This window comes from Staurois parvus, unplaced genomic scaffold (assembly GCF_062004578.1).
Source record: "Staurois parvus isolate SC_StPar_1 unplaced genomic scaffold, SC_StPar_1.0 ptg000886l, whole genome shotgun sequence".
Taxonomy (NCBI): domain Eukaryota; kingdom Metazoa; phylum Chordata; class Amphibia; order Anura; family Ranidae; genus Staurois; species Staurois parvus.
In genome coordinates this window covers 4,272,746-4,289,371 of record NW_028318682.1, presented here as the reverse complement: position 1 = coordinate 4,289,371, position 16,626 = coordinate 4,272,746, and the positions used below count along the sequence as shown (strand labels likewise).

Sequence of the window (16,626 nt, the reverse complement as noted above, 5' to 3'; positions counted from 1 at the left end):
AAAAAGAATAAAAAAAATAAACACTAATATATACACACACACACACACACACACACACACACACACACACACACACACACACACACACTGGGGCAAAAAAGTATTTAGGTCAGCCACCAGTCCTCTGCTATGACTGAAATCCAGAGCCCAGGCTAACTATATTTCACAACATTTCACCATTTCTTCTGGCATTTCATTTAGTCACTTTCATTATGTTAGAATGATTTATTTCAAATAGTCAGGTTGTTTAGTATGTTTTTCAAATCAATTCAACATGTGAAATTTGAATTTTGGAAGATGGCTATATTCTTTCTGGTTTGGTTTTGGGTTTGATTCAGATTCTGCTTTATTCAATTCTAGAAGTCATCCCAAGTAGGAATTGTCATCTTATGTCACTGTTTTTTACCTTTTATTGTATTGCAATATGTTTCCATTTCAAATTCCTGTAATTTGTTATATAATTTATTGCAAGTTCTCCCACTTAAAAAAGATGAGAGAGGCCTGTAATTGGCATCATAGGTAGACCTCAACTATGAGAGACAAAATAAGGGGGAAAAAAAATACAGACAATCACATTGGCTGATTTGGAAAGAAATTTGCAAATTATGGTGGAAAATAAGTATTTGGTCACCTACAAACAAGCAAGATTTCTGGCTCACAGACCTGTACCTTCTTTAAGAGGCTATTCTGTCCTGCACTCATTACCTGTATCAATGGCACCTGTTTGAACTTATCAGTATTAAAAAAAAAAAAAAAAAAAAAAAAAAAAAAAAAAACACACCTGTCCACAACCTCAAACAGTCACACTCCAAACTCCATTATGGTGAAGACCAAAGAGCTGTCGGACACCAGAAACAAAAAATTGTAGACCTGCACCAGGCTGGGAAGACTGAATCTACAATAGGCAAGCAGCTTGGTGTGAACAAAATCAACTGAACATTTGAAATAAATCCATTCTAACATAATGAAAGTGACTAAACGAAATGCCAGAAGAAATGGTGAAATGTTGTGAAATATAGTTAGCCTGGGCTCTGGATTTCAGTCATAGCAGAGGACTAGTGCATCAAGACCTTAAGCCAGACTTGCTCATGGACAAAGAAAGTCACACAAATGTGTGTGTGACTTTGGCCTTACTGAGACTATTGGCAGCAATGTCATACATCCCCCATATGTCACCAGAGCTGTGTGCATTGAACAAGAGTATAAGTCATGTGTAAATTCCTGGGACTTTTGCAGTTCTTCTCTTTGCTGTTCTAAACAAGAACCTTTCCCTGGAAGAAAACTGTGGGATGGGGATATGATGTACCAGGTCTACAAGTCCTGGAAGAAAAAAAAAAAAAGTGCTCATTCACCAACAGCTCACAAAAGCCCTGAACAGGTTACTGAAAAAAACTATAGAAATTCTGAATTTGTCTTCTGGAAATATAAGCTTCTGGGCACCAAATAGCGAGTCTGGAACCCCCAAGTACTCTTTAGACATCATGAGTAACGTTTCAGGCTCTAATTTAGATTATGCCATGGAAGATAGTACACATTTGTTAAAATATTCATATGAATTTCTAAGTTGTGTAACATAACTAAAGATAAACTGATTTGCTATGGATAATGGCAGAGGTCGAGAGGGAACATGTCTGAGACACTTTATTAATCCCTCCCCACCAATGTGTCATCCTCCAAATGTTTATATCTGCATATAATCAGCACTTCTATCAGTGTCCCTGTTTCTTCACCATGGTTTGCTTATTGTTATGCAAGGCAGAACTCAGATCTTCAACAGAATTCATAGAAGGCAATTTATGACCTAGTTCCAAAGTTTGTTTTCTACTTTCAATGACTTTTGAAAATGGGCCATTTCATTTCAATAGGTAGAAGATCCCTGCCCTCCAGCACCATACAATGGAACCTACATTTAAAACTGTATGTAAATGTTCTGTATGCTAAGGATCTCTCTGATCACCATCAGTACATCAAGAGGCTGGGCTAAGGAACATTTAGCAAAGTCCTACTCATTCAGGAAAAGGCCACAGGTATGTAAAACCAATCAATTTTCATGACTATATTAGTATTTTAATTGATGTATTTAATGTATCATCTTAGTTGACATGTTTTAATTGTTTAATACTGAACATAATGAAAATATAGCAAAGATTTTATTTTTAAAATATGGCAAGACATGAAATATATTAGCATTTTATGTTTGCTGATGGCAGCCAGCTAGTGGCAAGCTCTAAGTAAAACATGAGCTTTCCAGACTTTATACCAAAATCAGACAGTGCAATGACTGCAAGTTATACCTTCTGATAGACAATGGAATGTCTAACCTAATACTCAAAAAAAAAAAAAAACCAACGACAAGAGCTTGGCAGGAGATTGCTGTACTAACGTTGGATTGTTAGTACAGGATCTCCCTGCTAAGCTATTGTGTTCTGTCTGGGGAAGTCCTCTATCATAAACACACAGATCAGCACTTAGGCATTGGTTGAAATCGCTGATCGGCACAATTGTTTGTTATGCTCCAGACCAGCTTTCGTACACACAGGCCAAATGGTCAGCAAGTTTCTTTTGAACCGGCCGATACCGCCCAATATTCAGCCTGTGTGTACGGGGCTTTACATAAGCAGGTTGCCAATTAGAATGCTGACTGTGCTAGGCCTTCTAAGCAGAAATCTTAGCAGGTTTTGCAGATCATTGTGGACGTAGCATATTATAACCCTGTCTTCATTGAAGATTAGTTAGAAAAATGAATGGGAATTGAAAGACTGATCGACCATAATAAGCAGCAATCTTGTAATCTTTAGTGATACAGGGTTGGTTGGAAAACAGGAATAAGATTCCTAAAGAGATCAAAGACAGATCTTTCAGATCCTGTAAGATCCAAGCAGAACAGCGATTTAAGTAATTGTTTTTTTATATCCTTTGTGTTTTTGAGGGCTAAAAAGTGCAACACACACAGACTCCCTTTCAGGTCGTGTTTGTAGCACTGTATGGTAGACTGGTGTCATGGAAATTTTGTATTTACAGGTTGAACTTTAAATGTGTCATATTAGTGTTCATAGGTCACTCGTGTGGCTTAATTAAAGCTCTGAAGGCTGCAATTGGGCCATGCGCATGTACAATGTATGTATTACAGTACTCAGCTCGGTAACGGATGAGATGGCAGATCTGCGCTTATAGACCGGCGTGTATACCACCACGGCATTCGATGCAAATGCCAGCGGCGGTAGGCCGCGGGCCTGTATCCACATAGACTTCGTACCGCAATGCGCCAAGCAGTGCGAACTCAGTGTGTAGGCTCATGTATATCTTACAAGCCATTACCGACCTGAAACTGTATCTGGATGGATGTGTTTTAATAAATCGTATCGGGCCCATTCAGATACAGACTGGCACTGTTTAATCTAGGGGATGCTTGTACAGAGAATTTACATACCACTAGGAGCTAATAGGATGGGAAGTTTGCTCTCCTCAGAGTTCATGGGGGGGGAGGGGAGGACTGGTGTAAAGGGGGAAGGTTGCTTCCCTCAGAGCTCATGGAGGGAGGGGAGGACTGGTGATAGATAAGAGGAAAGGCTACGCTCCAATCGGAATGTACATCCTGTGTATATGGACTCCCCATGCATTGTTCTGTGGGAGGGGATTGACCTGACTCGTGGGGGGCATGTGTGTGTGTAATAAAACCGGGGGCTGAGTCTGAAGCCGGCCTCTGTGAATTCCAACAGCAACCTGACAGTGTCGTGTGATCATTCCTGGGTACCTGGAGCTCCATTTCCCCACATCGAGAGAGCTAAACCAGTTGGAGGCGCAGGAATCATGGAGTTTAGCTGCAGTCGCGGTAAGCGAGATTCGCACAGCTTTATGGGGGATTGCTGCACATCCAACTGCGAGTACTCACGGTAAGGAGAAATTCGTTAAAAGCAAATTTCCAAGACACTGGTAGGGTAAAGTGTTTGCCATGGACAACAAAAGCATCTGTGTGCTGTACCTTCGAGTCCTGTTTAGGATCGAATTGTTGATGTGTCTTGTTTTAACCACTTCCAGACCGGACACTTTTACCCCCTTCCTGACCAGGGCAATTTTCAGCTTTTAGCGCTATCACACTTTGAATGACAATTGCGCGGTCATGCAACACTGTACCCAAATGAATTTATCATTTTTTTTTTTAGATAGATAAAGCTTTATTTTGGTGGTATTTATTCACCACTGGGATTTGTATTTTTTTTGCTATGTAAATGAAATGTCCAAAAAAATTTTAAAAAAGTTTTTTTTATAAAATTTTGCAAATAAATAATATTTCATCATAAATCTTAGCGAAAATTTATTCCGTTATCTTTTTAGTAAAAAAAAAAAAATCCAAATTAGTTTATAAGCAAAAATAATAATTTTTAAACTTTTTTTTTACATTTTTATTTTATTTTTTTATATTATTTTTTATTTTTATTTTTTTTTACATACTGTCACCCTAGCAGTACAGTGTCACCATGGTGACACTGTACTACTTGTGAGGGGTGATAAAGATTTTTTTTTTTTTTTTTACACCGATTGCTTTTACATCCTATATGGGTGTAAAAGCAATCATTTCTCTTTCTCTCTGTGTGCATTCCTGCACTCATTGAGAAATACAGAGTGAGCTGTGATTGGTCACAGCTTGTCACATGGTACAAGGCTTTTGTGAATAGCCTTGTACCATGTGACCTCTGATCATTTACAGATTTCCCACATAGTAAGCAATGATGTCACAAGCGACATCTTGCTTACTACTTTGCATGTAATCACTGATTGGCCAATCAGTGATCACATGATCGGGACCTCGTACAGAGGTCCCGTCCGACGATCGGTGTTTCACTGTGTCCGGAGGACACAGCGGGCACCGGATCGCGGTGCTGCGCGCTCCCAGGGAGCGCACACAAGCAGGGTGCGGGGAGGCCGTTTATAGACGGCCACCCGACCCTGCAGTGCCACCGTCCGGCCGTTTATATACAACGGCCGGTCGGGAAGTGGTTAAGGTAACCCAGTCGCCATGAAGTTGGTGAGAAAGGACAGGACCAATTTGAGAGCCTTTCTGAAAGAGCTTTCCATGTCCATCTCTGTGCAACAATCCAGGCATCATCACCACCTACCCAATCTTCATAGAAACTATGAAGTATTATATCTTGACCCAGGAACTGGCTAAACCAGGAAGACTACATGATATATTGAGTCCGAGGTGAGCAGTTTTAAATAACTTGTTTCTAGCTTTAAGAAAGGAGACCCACCAAACCAAAAAAGTACAAAATTAGAATTGTTGCTGACATAAATCTGAACAACTTTCATTTATGGAAAAGAAGATTGCTATTGCCAACAACTCCACATTTTATTCAATACAGACATCTTGAGATAAACATCCCATCTTTACAACTATATGATTTTTATGCATCAGTAACTGGCTCACTCCAAAACAAGGGAAGCTTATTAAAGCTTAATCATGCAAATGACAATGTTTTAGTAAATCTATAAATTACATTTGAAGTCAGCTCAAGTTAATGGATTGCTACTAAAATAAAAAAAGTACACAGTGGAGTTTGAGGTAAAAATCTACAAAACTTTCCATTTTATTTCCATTATAGCTCTGCTCTTTTCACTAGGAACATTAATGTCTTACACATGCTTCACAATACATCAACCCTGGTTTCCCTACTTATTGCATGAAAGGAGACAGTCATACAAAAGGAACAAGGAAAAATGTCACAAAAATGTCTTTGGTTTGTGCATGGGTTGAAATCACCAGAAAACCAGTTTTGGGTGAACAGGTTCGTGAAAACTGCAAGTCAGCATTGCAAATTCCTTGAAGACAAATAAAGCCAAATAACATTATCTAATTTTATTATATTCCATGTGATATTGAAAGGTCTGATAAAAAAAAGGTTGTCTCATTTTTCAGGTGGGAATTCCAGATGAAATGGTAAAAAAACACTGTGGAACATAGTTGGCCAGGGCTCTGGATTTCATGCAGAGCCAAGGACTAGGACACAGAGACATTAAAGCAGACAATGTCTTGCTTATGGACATGGAATGCCACAGTATCAAATTGTGTGACTTTGGTCTCTCTCAGGCTATTGGCAGCCTTGTGAGTAAACTGTCACATACCACCCCATATCTATCTCCAGAGCTGTGTGCCTTGAAGGACGAAGAGTACTTTGTTTTAAGTTCACTTGTAGATTCCTGGGCTTTAGCAGTTCTCCTTGTGCTGCCACGCAGCTTTACTGTTTAGCAGTTATTACATGTTATGTTATAATGCTATTTGGCATCATCCACACACCCCATTTTTGTTTAGTGGTTATCAAGAGACTGTAGAGTGAGGAAGCTGTGAAACATCACTGGAAATTTACCTATGAAAAACACCTATGTTCATACCTTTGCTACCTTGAAGCATAAAGAAGCATTGGAAAACACCTCTGAAGTTATTCATTGAGTAAACTGTTAAGGCGATCATTCAATTTGCTGCACACATTCTTACAGACTGGGTCTAAACGAATCTCGCCACAAGTACAACCGATGCGAAGACAGAACACTCCTCTTTGTTGCTCTAACAGGAAACTATCCCTGGGAAAGTGTTGTGGAGGAGGATATCATGTACCAGGCCTTAAAGTCCTGGCAGAAGAGTGACAAAGCCATTTCCCCACCAGCTCACTGGAAGATGTTCACACAAGCAGCACTGAACATGCTCCAGAAACTCCTCTTAGGACCCTGACTCTCAACCCTCTGTTCTTTCCATCATAAACGGTGTTCGTTACACTTGGAGAAATGAAGAATTCTCAGAGGGGGAAATGACAGGCGGAAGACACAGGAGGAAGAACTTTTCCATGCTAGTTTATGCTTGCCTTGTTACAACCCTACTTTTCTGTGACCTTTAAAATTCCCCTTACTTTTTTTTTAATCGATCCCTCTTACCTTCTGCTTAGGACATTGAAATTTACCAATGTAATAGCACAAACCCAATAATTGGGTTACAGAGCACTTTCTGCATGCCTTTTTAAACCTTATAAAACCTAATAAAAAAAAAAAATTTAAACACTTTGTGAAAGCAATAGAGGTTTTTCTGCTTAATACCTCATGTCTCGTGAAACTATTTCATCTCCACTTCACATGGCCCATTTTTCCTGCTAGGTTGCATCGAAAATTATATAGGGAAATTGAAGGGAAATGTATGTTCCTCGCCCTCCATTTTGTTTATTTTTATACTCTATACATTTAACTATCTAGACAAAATAAATAGAGAAACAAAATAGATGTACATGCCAGCTGTGTGTATGTGTTATAGACCTGCATCCTTTTAAATCTAGTTTTGCTCAAGGCATGGAAAGTAACCGGTTATTTCTTTGTACTAACTGCACCTGCTTCTACTTATTAACTACTTCTGCTTTAAGGGAAAATACCATTGATTTCTTGTAAATGATTCAAGGTCTGTGCGATCTGAACTGCTACAGATGTCACGTACACAGCCTTGACAAGTACCGAGTGAAATTCCATTCTATGTTTCCCTGTTACAACTTATATATAAGGAGGAGTATTGTGAATAAAGATTAGATTGCTTTCTGGAAGGCTTGGTGTGCGTGTGAATTTCTTCCTTGCAAAGAGCAGTCTCTTGGATCCAACGGGGGCCAAAACCTACCAGTGGTCACTAGAGTCACAAATCCCTTTCAATAGCCCATCACCAACTTAAATTATGGCACAAAGGAAATTTGAAATGTTTTCTTGCAATATTCCTTTGCATGTGCTGGACAAAAAAAAAAAAAAATAAAAAATAATAGGGTAGGTTCTCATTACTGTGTGCTGGCCCAGCTTTTCTGCTTCATGCCTCTGCTCCCTTATGACAGTTTAAAAAAAAAAGTTCTGTAGGGATCTGAAGGAAGAAGCAGAAGAGCCAGGTCAGCACAGACTGTAAATATGCCCTTCAAGAAGAGGAGAGGGCCATGACATTCACAGTGGAAGGGGGCTGTGTTAGGGGATTGGCTCTGCACTAGTTTAATTTTATTGCATATTGGTGGTGGAAAGGAACAATCGGAAGTTTTTGGGTTTTTTTAATAGAAAAAAAAAATTTAAGTGATTTTAACATTTAAGTTATTTGAAGTGCCTACTTTTTTTTCTCTCTGTAATGGTCCTTTCCATCAGCAATCCGCTAGAAAATTAATTTACTGCAGAGCCAATTCCCTAGCACAGCACCCTTCCACTTTGAATATCATTGCCTTCTGTTCTAAAAGGCCTATTTACTGTCTGTGCTGGCCCAGCTTCATTGCGCTTCCCCTCACCTCCCTATACCTTTTATGTAACTGCCAGGGGGAAGTGACTACAACAGACTGCTGACATAACATTCATGATGTCAGCTGCTAGCAGCAGTCTAAGCACTTTAGAAAATCCACACAAGGAAGGTTTTTATAGATAAAGAACACGCATAACATGCACATAATCTATAAGATGGTTGTTGAAATTAATGGTCTTGTGACAGGGTCTCCTTAAGGAGTTATAACTCATGTGATCATTTTGTGTGAAATTCGTTTTACATGCAATTTTATGGCTGCAAATCGTAAAATATTGCAGAATACTGTATTTTGTACTTCCATTAATTAGCAGTACTTACCACTCCTTTAAAGCATGATCCATGCTTGGATCACTTTTCAGAGTAATTTGAAAGGTGGTGAAGAGGGAGATATGTCACCTCCCCACCACTTTTTTTAACCCCCTAAATGGCAGTCCACCACCCTGCAACCGTATACAACTGAGGCAGTTGCAGCACAGCTCTATTCACCCTGTCGACAAATGCAAAAGGCATTTATTCCCATCATGGCCACAGCATGTGTACATCTACAACCACTACTGTTTCAGCTAAAGGGGGGGGGGGGTGTAGTTGAGAAGTGGTGAAACTGAAGCTCAAACATGGGGTTTTACTGCCCCCAATCACGTGTGTGAACAAGCCCTTAAAGTGATTCTAAAAGGCTCTGTGCAGTGGTTTTGCACAGAGCAGCCCGGATCCTCTTTTGGGTCCCCTGTAGGCACTCCTGGCCCCTCCCTTCTGTCGGGTGCCCCCACAAGATGCCTATAGGAACGCTTTTGAGGGGAAAAAAAAAATACTGGTTGTGCTTTTCATGATGCAGATCTGAAAGACCATAAAAATAAATAAATAAATTTGTTCACTTTTTTTTAGTATCTCACCAGCTACTGTAATGTGGCCTATATAGGAGGCTCATTGGAATTAGTGGCAGATATAGAATTAAATAGCAGAGTGGATTCGTTTTAAAGAATTGTTGCTCTATGTATACCAACCTTATGGAACAACATAGTCAAAGTCTGTCATAGTCTACTACATGGTATCTCAACAATCACAGCTGTATATACTTACAGCAACCAATCAGAATCAATTCTGCTAAAAGTCAAATTTGTTACTATGGGCTTACTGCACTTAAAGGGTAAGAGACCTGTTGGGCAATTGGTAGACAGTCAAGAGCAAGTACTTCTTGCCAAGGTGTAATCATGTTTCCCTCTCCCCCCCCCCCCAACTCCAGGGTAAGGGTGGATGTCTTAGAACCTTGCTCAGGTGTTAAGTCTTCTATTGAGAATTCCCCTCACTTTCTGTCAATGCAGAAATCTCTCCAGTAGGGGAAAAAAAGACAAACAAAAAAAAAAAACCACACACTTAGATCAGGGAAGAGTTAGCAATTATGACAATATTTTCAACGCTGTCTATGCTTTACTATCCAAGTTCTTATACAAGCATCATGAGAGCTAGACAGAGCAAATCTCCCCAATTGTGGTCCAAGACAGAAGTAAATACCTGACAGTCTATCCAAAACTAAACAAAATGTTAACCTTAAAACTATTAATGTGATATCACCAAGACTTGAATTTTTGGAAAAACATAAGGCCTCTCAGTGACAAACATGACTTGCCTGGGTAGATCTAGTAACTTTTGGTGGTCATTTGGCAGTTAAAAAAAAAAAAAAAAAAAAAAAAGTACATTTTTGCATATTTCTAAAACAATGATTCTGCAGTCATGTTGTATATAGCCACCTGCTGGTGTGTAAGTTAACATTGCTGGGGGGGGGGGGGCCTAAACATGGTGCATGGACTAGGAGCTCCCGGAGACCGCCAGAAATATGTAGGAGAACCCAAATTAAAAGGTGGGATCTTTACCCTACCCTATCCTGCTGTGTCCCCCTTGCTTGGTGTGGCGCTCCAGGGGTGGATCCGGAGGGTGGGGAGAGTGATTCCCAGCTGGTGGAGAGGCGGGTGCCGCTGGGAACGTAGCGGTGAATGCTGGGAGCGCCCACATGAAAGCTGCAAGAAACCCTGGGAGATGCTCTTTGTGGTGAGGAGGAAAGCAGCAGACAAGAGAAGACCGAAACCAACAGGTATCCATGGTGGGTGACCGCTCTGTCCTCTCCAACCAAGGGTGACGTAACTAGGGTGATCAGAGTGGGGAGAAGTGTCCCACAGAATGGATGGTGGTGGCATAAAGAAGCCAGGAAGGCAAAGAGGTGGCGGTGAGGAAAGCAGCGACTTTTCTAAAGGCTTAAACCAATATATATTTATGGGGAGCTGAGGTGGAACAGAACGCCTGGGTGGTTGGTGGTGGAAACTAAGGCCTCTTGACGCAGGCTTCTCTGTGCCCATTCCTCACCTGGATGGACCTTTGAGGATTCCTGGTCCGATGTCAAAAGACTTGGCCTAGGAAACACCTTGTACCCTTCCAAAAATCAAAGAACCCAACAGCTCGTCCTTATCTCCATAGTCTTGTTCTCAGGGGAGAAAAACACACACGCTGAAGAGGTTACAGTTTGCCAAAGAGCACATTGACTGGCCTAAGAAATGGCACAACATTTTGTGGACTGATGAAAGGAAGAGTGTTCTTTTTGGGTCTAGTAGCCGGAGACAGTTTGTCGGACGACCCCTAAACACTGAATTCAAGCCACAGTACACTGAAGACAGCGAAGCATGGTTGCGCAAGCATCATATGGGGATGTTTCTCATACTACGGTGTTGGGCCTATTTATCGCATACCAGGGATCATGGATCAGTTTGAATACATCAGAATACTTGAAGAGGTCATGCTGCCTTATGCTAAAGAGGAAATGCCCTTGAAATGAGTGTTCCAACAAGACAACGACCCCAAACACACCAGTAAAACGTGCAACATCTTGGGTCCAGACCAACAAGATTGACGTTATGGAGTGGCCGGCCCAATCCCTGGATCTTAATCTAATAGAAAACTTGTGGGGTGACATCAAAAATGCAGTTTGAGGCAAAACCAATAAATAGAGAAGAAGAACTGTGGAATGTAGTCCAATCATTCTGAGCTGGACTACCTGTTCACAGGTGCCAGAAGTTGGTTGACTTCATGCAACACAGATGTACAGCAGTTCTCAGAAACAGTGGTTACACAACTAAATATTAAGTAATTCACTATATAAACTGAAAAATGTTTGAAGATTTTGCTTTTCTTTGAATGTTTGAGTTTGTAAACAAAAATACAAACACTGCAATTTTTTTGAACAGTCTAATATTCACTTTTTTTTTTTTTTTTTTTTTTTTTTTAGAGGAACACAAATTTGATATATTTTTCTTCAGGTTTTGATTTGAAATAGAATGTGTAGTGTTCCCAATGCATTTGTGTATATGGAAATAAAAGCTATTAGAAGGATTTTGAGCTTTATTCACTTCTTTCAACACAGTGATATTTTGAACTCAACTGTATGTAAAAGCATGTAAATTGTTCAACCATTTTTCCATGAAAATTATGCGTTAATACCATTTGTTCTTATTGGTAAAAAATACAATTTGTGTGACACTATCCATGAGACTTGGCAGCATTGTCACTTCAATGTCATACATCATCCCCTATTTGTCACCAAAGCTATGTGCCTTGAACAAGCAGTATTTGCTCATCACTCTAATGCCCCATACACACGATAGGAAAGGGGAAAAAAAAAAAAAAAAAAAAAAAAAAAACACACAGCATGAAAAAGTTCACAGAACCACTGATTAAACGATTTTCTCTCCATTGAGGAGCATTGTGTTTTAACCGATATTGTGAATGAAAAAATCCGGTTGAACAGTGAAAAAGGTTTAGTGTATGAATGACAGACTTTTTCTTGTATGATAGTCATACCACTGCATAGAAAATCAATCAAGAGCCATCACGCATGAGCGGAAACAGAAGATGACTCAGATGTTTATGTCAAAGGAATCCTCGTAAACATGAATGAAAAATCCAAAATGTTAAAAGTAGATTGGCCTATTGAGATAATGAAACCAGAATTCTGCATATTATATTTTTATGCATCACTATGTACAGTATATAGGTAATGTAATAAACTATATTATACTCATTGCTGTTAAATTGTGGCGTTTATCGCTCGTTCTAGCTGGAAGGGCATTGGCTACAAGGCCAAAACACATACTGCATCACTTTCACTTGAACAGAAGACGTCAACACAACGTATTGCCCAAAGAAAGTTTTTTTTTTTTTTTTTTAGACTGGTTAATGTGGGCCACGATTTCGACCAAACGAACGAACGTCTCTCGGTTGATTTTCTTATTGTGTATTCCCACCTTAAGTGTAGATTACTGGGCTTTTGGAGTTATTTGCTGCTCTAATGGTAAACTTTCCCTGGAAATGCAGTATACTTCGATAACCCATAGTAGCCAGCAATCTTGGAATTCTCAGCGATATGGAGCTGGTTTGAAAATTAGAGAAAACCATTTGAAGAAAGAAAAAAAAAACCACCCACACTCTCAGACCCTGCGAGAGGCCAAAACAGTGCCTGAAAAACAAAAAAACCCACACAACAAAGATTGTTCATATGGTACAATGGAGGGGTAAAGTGTTTTCTATGGACAGCAAAAACCTTTGTATGATGTTCCTTAGAGTCCTGCTTCGGATCTGATTGTTAATCTCATTTGTGTTTAGGTAAACCAATGGCTGTGAAATTGGTGAGAAAGGACAGGACCAGGTTGAAAGACTTTCTAAAAGCTCTCCATATCAATTTCTCTGTCCGACCACCAAGGCATCACCACCTACCCAATCTTTACTGAAACACTGGACTATTTCATTATGACCCAGGAACTGGCTACAGCTGGAACCCTACATGACCTCATTAAGCCTCAGGTGAGCCATTTGTAGGATTTTTTTTTTTTCAGTGGTTCTCATAGCTGGAGACAAGAAATTAAAAACCAATTGAAAATTGTTTTAGCTCAATTGATAAGATTTCATCTTACTATGGAAAGAAATTCTGATTGCTATGGTCACTCAACTTTTCGTAATGTTGCTAATATGGCACACGTACACTCTAATATCTCATCTATGACTGGCTCAGCCCACAACAAGGGAAGCAGAATAAAGCCTATTCATACAAAAGCAATTGTTAAGTTTTAGTGGATAAAATGAGATTTACTCTAAAAGGTTGATGGCAACAGCCCCCCCCCCCCCAAATGTGTAGTCTAAGATAATAAAAATATCAGACCTTTCCAGTCTATCCATTACATCCCTTTTTTTTGCAAGGAACATGAATGTCTTGCACAGGTTTTAAACTTAAGGCATCAACACTGTTCCCCCTGATTATGTGAATGATTGTATGAAACATGTGAGCTGAACAAGAGGGGGGGGGGGGTAGTTTGGGGTTAAGTTTGCACAGATTACTTTTTGTAAGTTACATGAACAGACCCCTTCATGATATATAACAGTTAATTTAATGGTTCTACAGAAACATTGCTATGTTTATGGCATTCCACGTGATTTTGAAAGGTTTCATAAAAAGGTCCTCATATTTCAGGTAGGAATTATAGAAGAAATGGTGAAACGTTGCGCAATGCAGTTGGCCTGGGCTCTTGATTTTATGCATAGCAGAGAATTGGTGCACCGGGACGTTAAGCCGGACAATGTCTTGGTCATGGACAAAGAATGTCACACAATCAAGCTGTGCTACTTTGGCCTAGCTGAAACTAGTGGCAGCATTGTCACTTCAATGTCACACATCACCTATATGTCACCAGAGCTGTGTGCCTTGATGAAAAACCAGTCTTTGGTCATTCGTCCAAGTGTAGATTCCTAGGCTTCTGCAGTTCTCCTTGTTGCTCTAACGGGAAACTTCCCCTGGATAGAAGCTGTGGAGGATGATATTCTGTACCAGGTCTACAAGTCCTGGCAGAAGAGTGCCAATCTGATTCCTCCACCAGCTCACTGGGAGACATTCACAAAAGAAGCCCTGAACATATTTAACAAATTCCTTTCACAGGACCCTGTCTCTCGACCCTCTGTCCTTTCCATCATAAGCTGTACTCCATATCCTTGGAGAACTGAAAAATTCCACCAGAAGGAAGTGACAGAAGAGGAAGGGGAACTGGAGAAACTGGATTTGTCATCATACAGCACCAGGAACCCAAAGAGCAACAGAAAGAAGACACTGAGGAATTTGAATTTCTAATCATACAGGACCAGGAATCTACAATGGAAGGGGATATAGGCATTGAACAGTTTGATTTTGTGATTGTACAGGACCAAGAAGTCAATGCACTTCATCCAGAAATGGACCCATGTGAGCCAATCCTAATTGTGTTATCAGAAGATGAAACTTTGGTTTTGTGTTCAGAAGTTGAAATTCCTTAAAACTTCTGGATGTGTCTTCTGGGCACCAAATGCAAAAGGACGAGTCTAGGACCCCGATTGCTCTTCGTATATCTCATGGAAATTAATTTCATCGCCACTTCATATGGCCCCTATTCCCTGCTCTACTCAACACAACTCTTGTACTGTAGAACCTTACAGTTCTTGCCAGGTAGCAGTGAGTGATAATAAAGAGGCTGTCACAAGCAAACACTCGTTTTTCCCCCCTTTTCACATAAACATGTTTTTAGTCACTTGCATTGGGCCTTTAACATACTAAAAAAAAAAAAAATTAGACTACTGCAGCAACAGTCAATTCCCTAGCATGGCTTTCCACGTTAATCATAGTCCTCTCTTCTCGTGTGTGTCTAATTACTGTGCTGCCCCAGCTTCTCTGCTCCTCCCCTCACCTTCCTATATAAAAAAACTTTATGCAACTGCCAGGGGAACAAAAGGAATACTATAGAGTAGGGGGCATCAAATATTTCATCAGAGTGTATAAAAACAAAAAATGGTTGCCCTCAAAGGGCTGGTTGCATCTGTAAAATTATATCCATCTACTTAATCAAAATTTAATTTCCTGATATTCTACTTTCAGAGTTAATTATTAAAACCAGTAATATTTGAAGTCTAGGAAAAATAGCAACCAGATATTTAAGTGCACAGCTATTTGAGAATTTATTGGGGGGAAAAAAAAAAAAAAAAAAAAAAAAAAGTCTCGACATAGAATGTGTTCATTATAAGCCCCGTCACAACCATGCACATATGGAGAGGTGCAGTTCTCCATTTTGCTTCAAACTTCTGCATTTTGGGATTTTTCTTAAACTAATATGCAGTCACCGGAGGGGGAGGTGTAGCAGGCATGGACCCCAGAGCCAGGCATGGATCTCACTGTGTGAAGAAGTCTTAATGTTATCCCCTCATTCCCCCTCCCTCAGGCAGGGGCTCAGCATCATAAGCTGGTTGCATTCCTAACACTTCTTTGCCAAATAAGGTTTGGCTTGTCAGTTGTGGGAAGAGACACCGCTGATTTTGAGTAGAGAAATGAAGCAGTTATGCTTTGTGTGTAGTCAGAGCAGTGAGGACCATCTGCTAGAGGTTATATCGCAAAGGAGAATCTCATTGCAACAACGAAACCGATTGCAAAACCAGAAATTCCTTTTTAGCTCCAACTTGAAACTGCTTAACCCCAGGCATTTGGCAAGTACTTATTTACCTAAACTTCTGTTATCCGTTTGCTGTGCTCTGTATATGTATATATGTATGTTACCTTTTTCAGTAAATATATTTCTACTGCACCCTTTTAATAATAAATCTTACTTTCTGAAAGTGTTGAACTGTTTCTATAGTTCTTGAATGTAACTTACAAATCCCTGCCGCTGAAGAGCGCTACGAGTGTTTAACCCTCTGTATAACCGGTCTGTAGCGATAGCGGGATACTGACGGTTAACCAATCATCCTAGTGTACTGCTGAGTTTCCTCTCTGTAATAAAAAGGAGGTGGTGGCAGTGTGAAAGCTTAATTGCGTAATTAACCTGACCCAGTAACAATCGCATTCAGGCTGCCGGTACGATTGTGGTCCAATTAGCTGGGGGAAAAAAAAAAAAAAAAAAAAAATTCGGTGTGCAGCATTGTTACCCATGTGGCATCGCGGTTTTAGATTGGCAAGTCCTTCGGTCATGAGTTTGGTGAGAAAGGCTGGGGTCCGACGCCGCGCCAGTCACCCCCCCCCCCACCCACCATCAGTGGTCAAGAGTCCCCCTCCCTCACATCACAGTGTACCCCTGTATGTTGCGCTGTTGCTGGGAAGAAGCATGGTCAGGGTGTGGAGGATCAGAGGAGGGCTGGAGTCTGCTTAATGTCAAAACAAGGGGGTGCTGTGGCTGCACAGAATCTGGAGGAGTTCTGTCCTCTCTGCTGCAGACAGTTGAGACAGGGTGGCAGTGGTAAGAAACACTAAGCAGCTTCATGGAGAAGTAGCTTCATGGAGAAGC

The 16,626-nt window shown here is 40.3% G+C and overlaps 1 protein-coding gene and 2 pseudogenes across 1 annotated transcript in view; 2 read left to right on the top strand and 1 right to left on the bottom strand.

The window, feature by feature from the left end:
• The window catches only part of EVA1A (eva-1 homolog A, regulator of programmed cell death), a 576,027-nt gene that overhangs the window by 457,631 nt on the left and 101,770 nt on the right, over nt 1-16,626 (bottom strand). The window lies entirely within an intron of this gene.
• On the top strand, nt 1,897-6,890 carry LOC149442450 (serine/threonine-protein kinase SBK1-like; annotated as a pseudogene).
• LOC149442449 (serine/threonine-protein kinase SBK1-like) lies at nt 10,088-14,750 on the top strand (annotated as a pseudogene).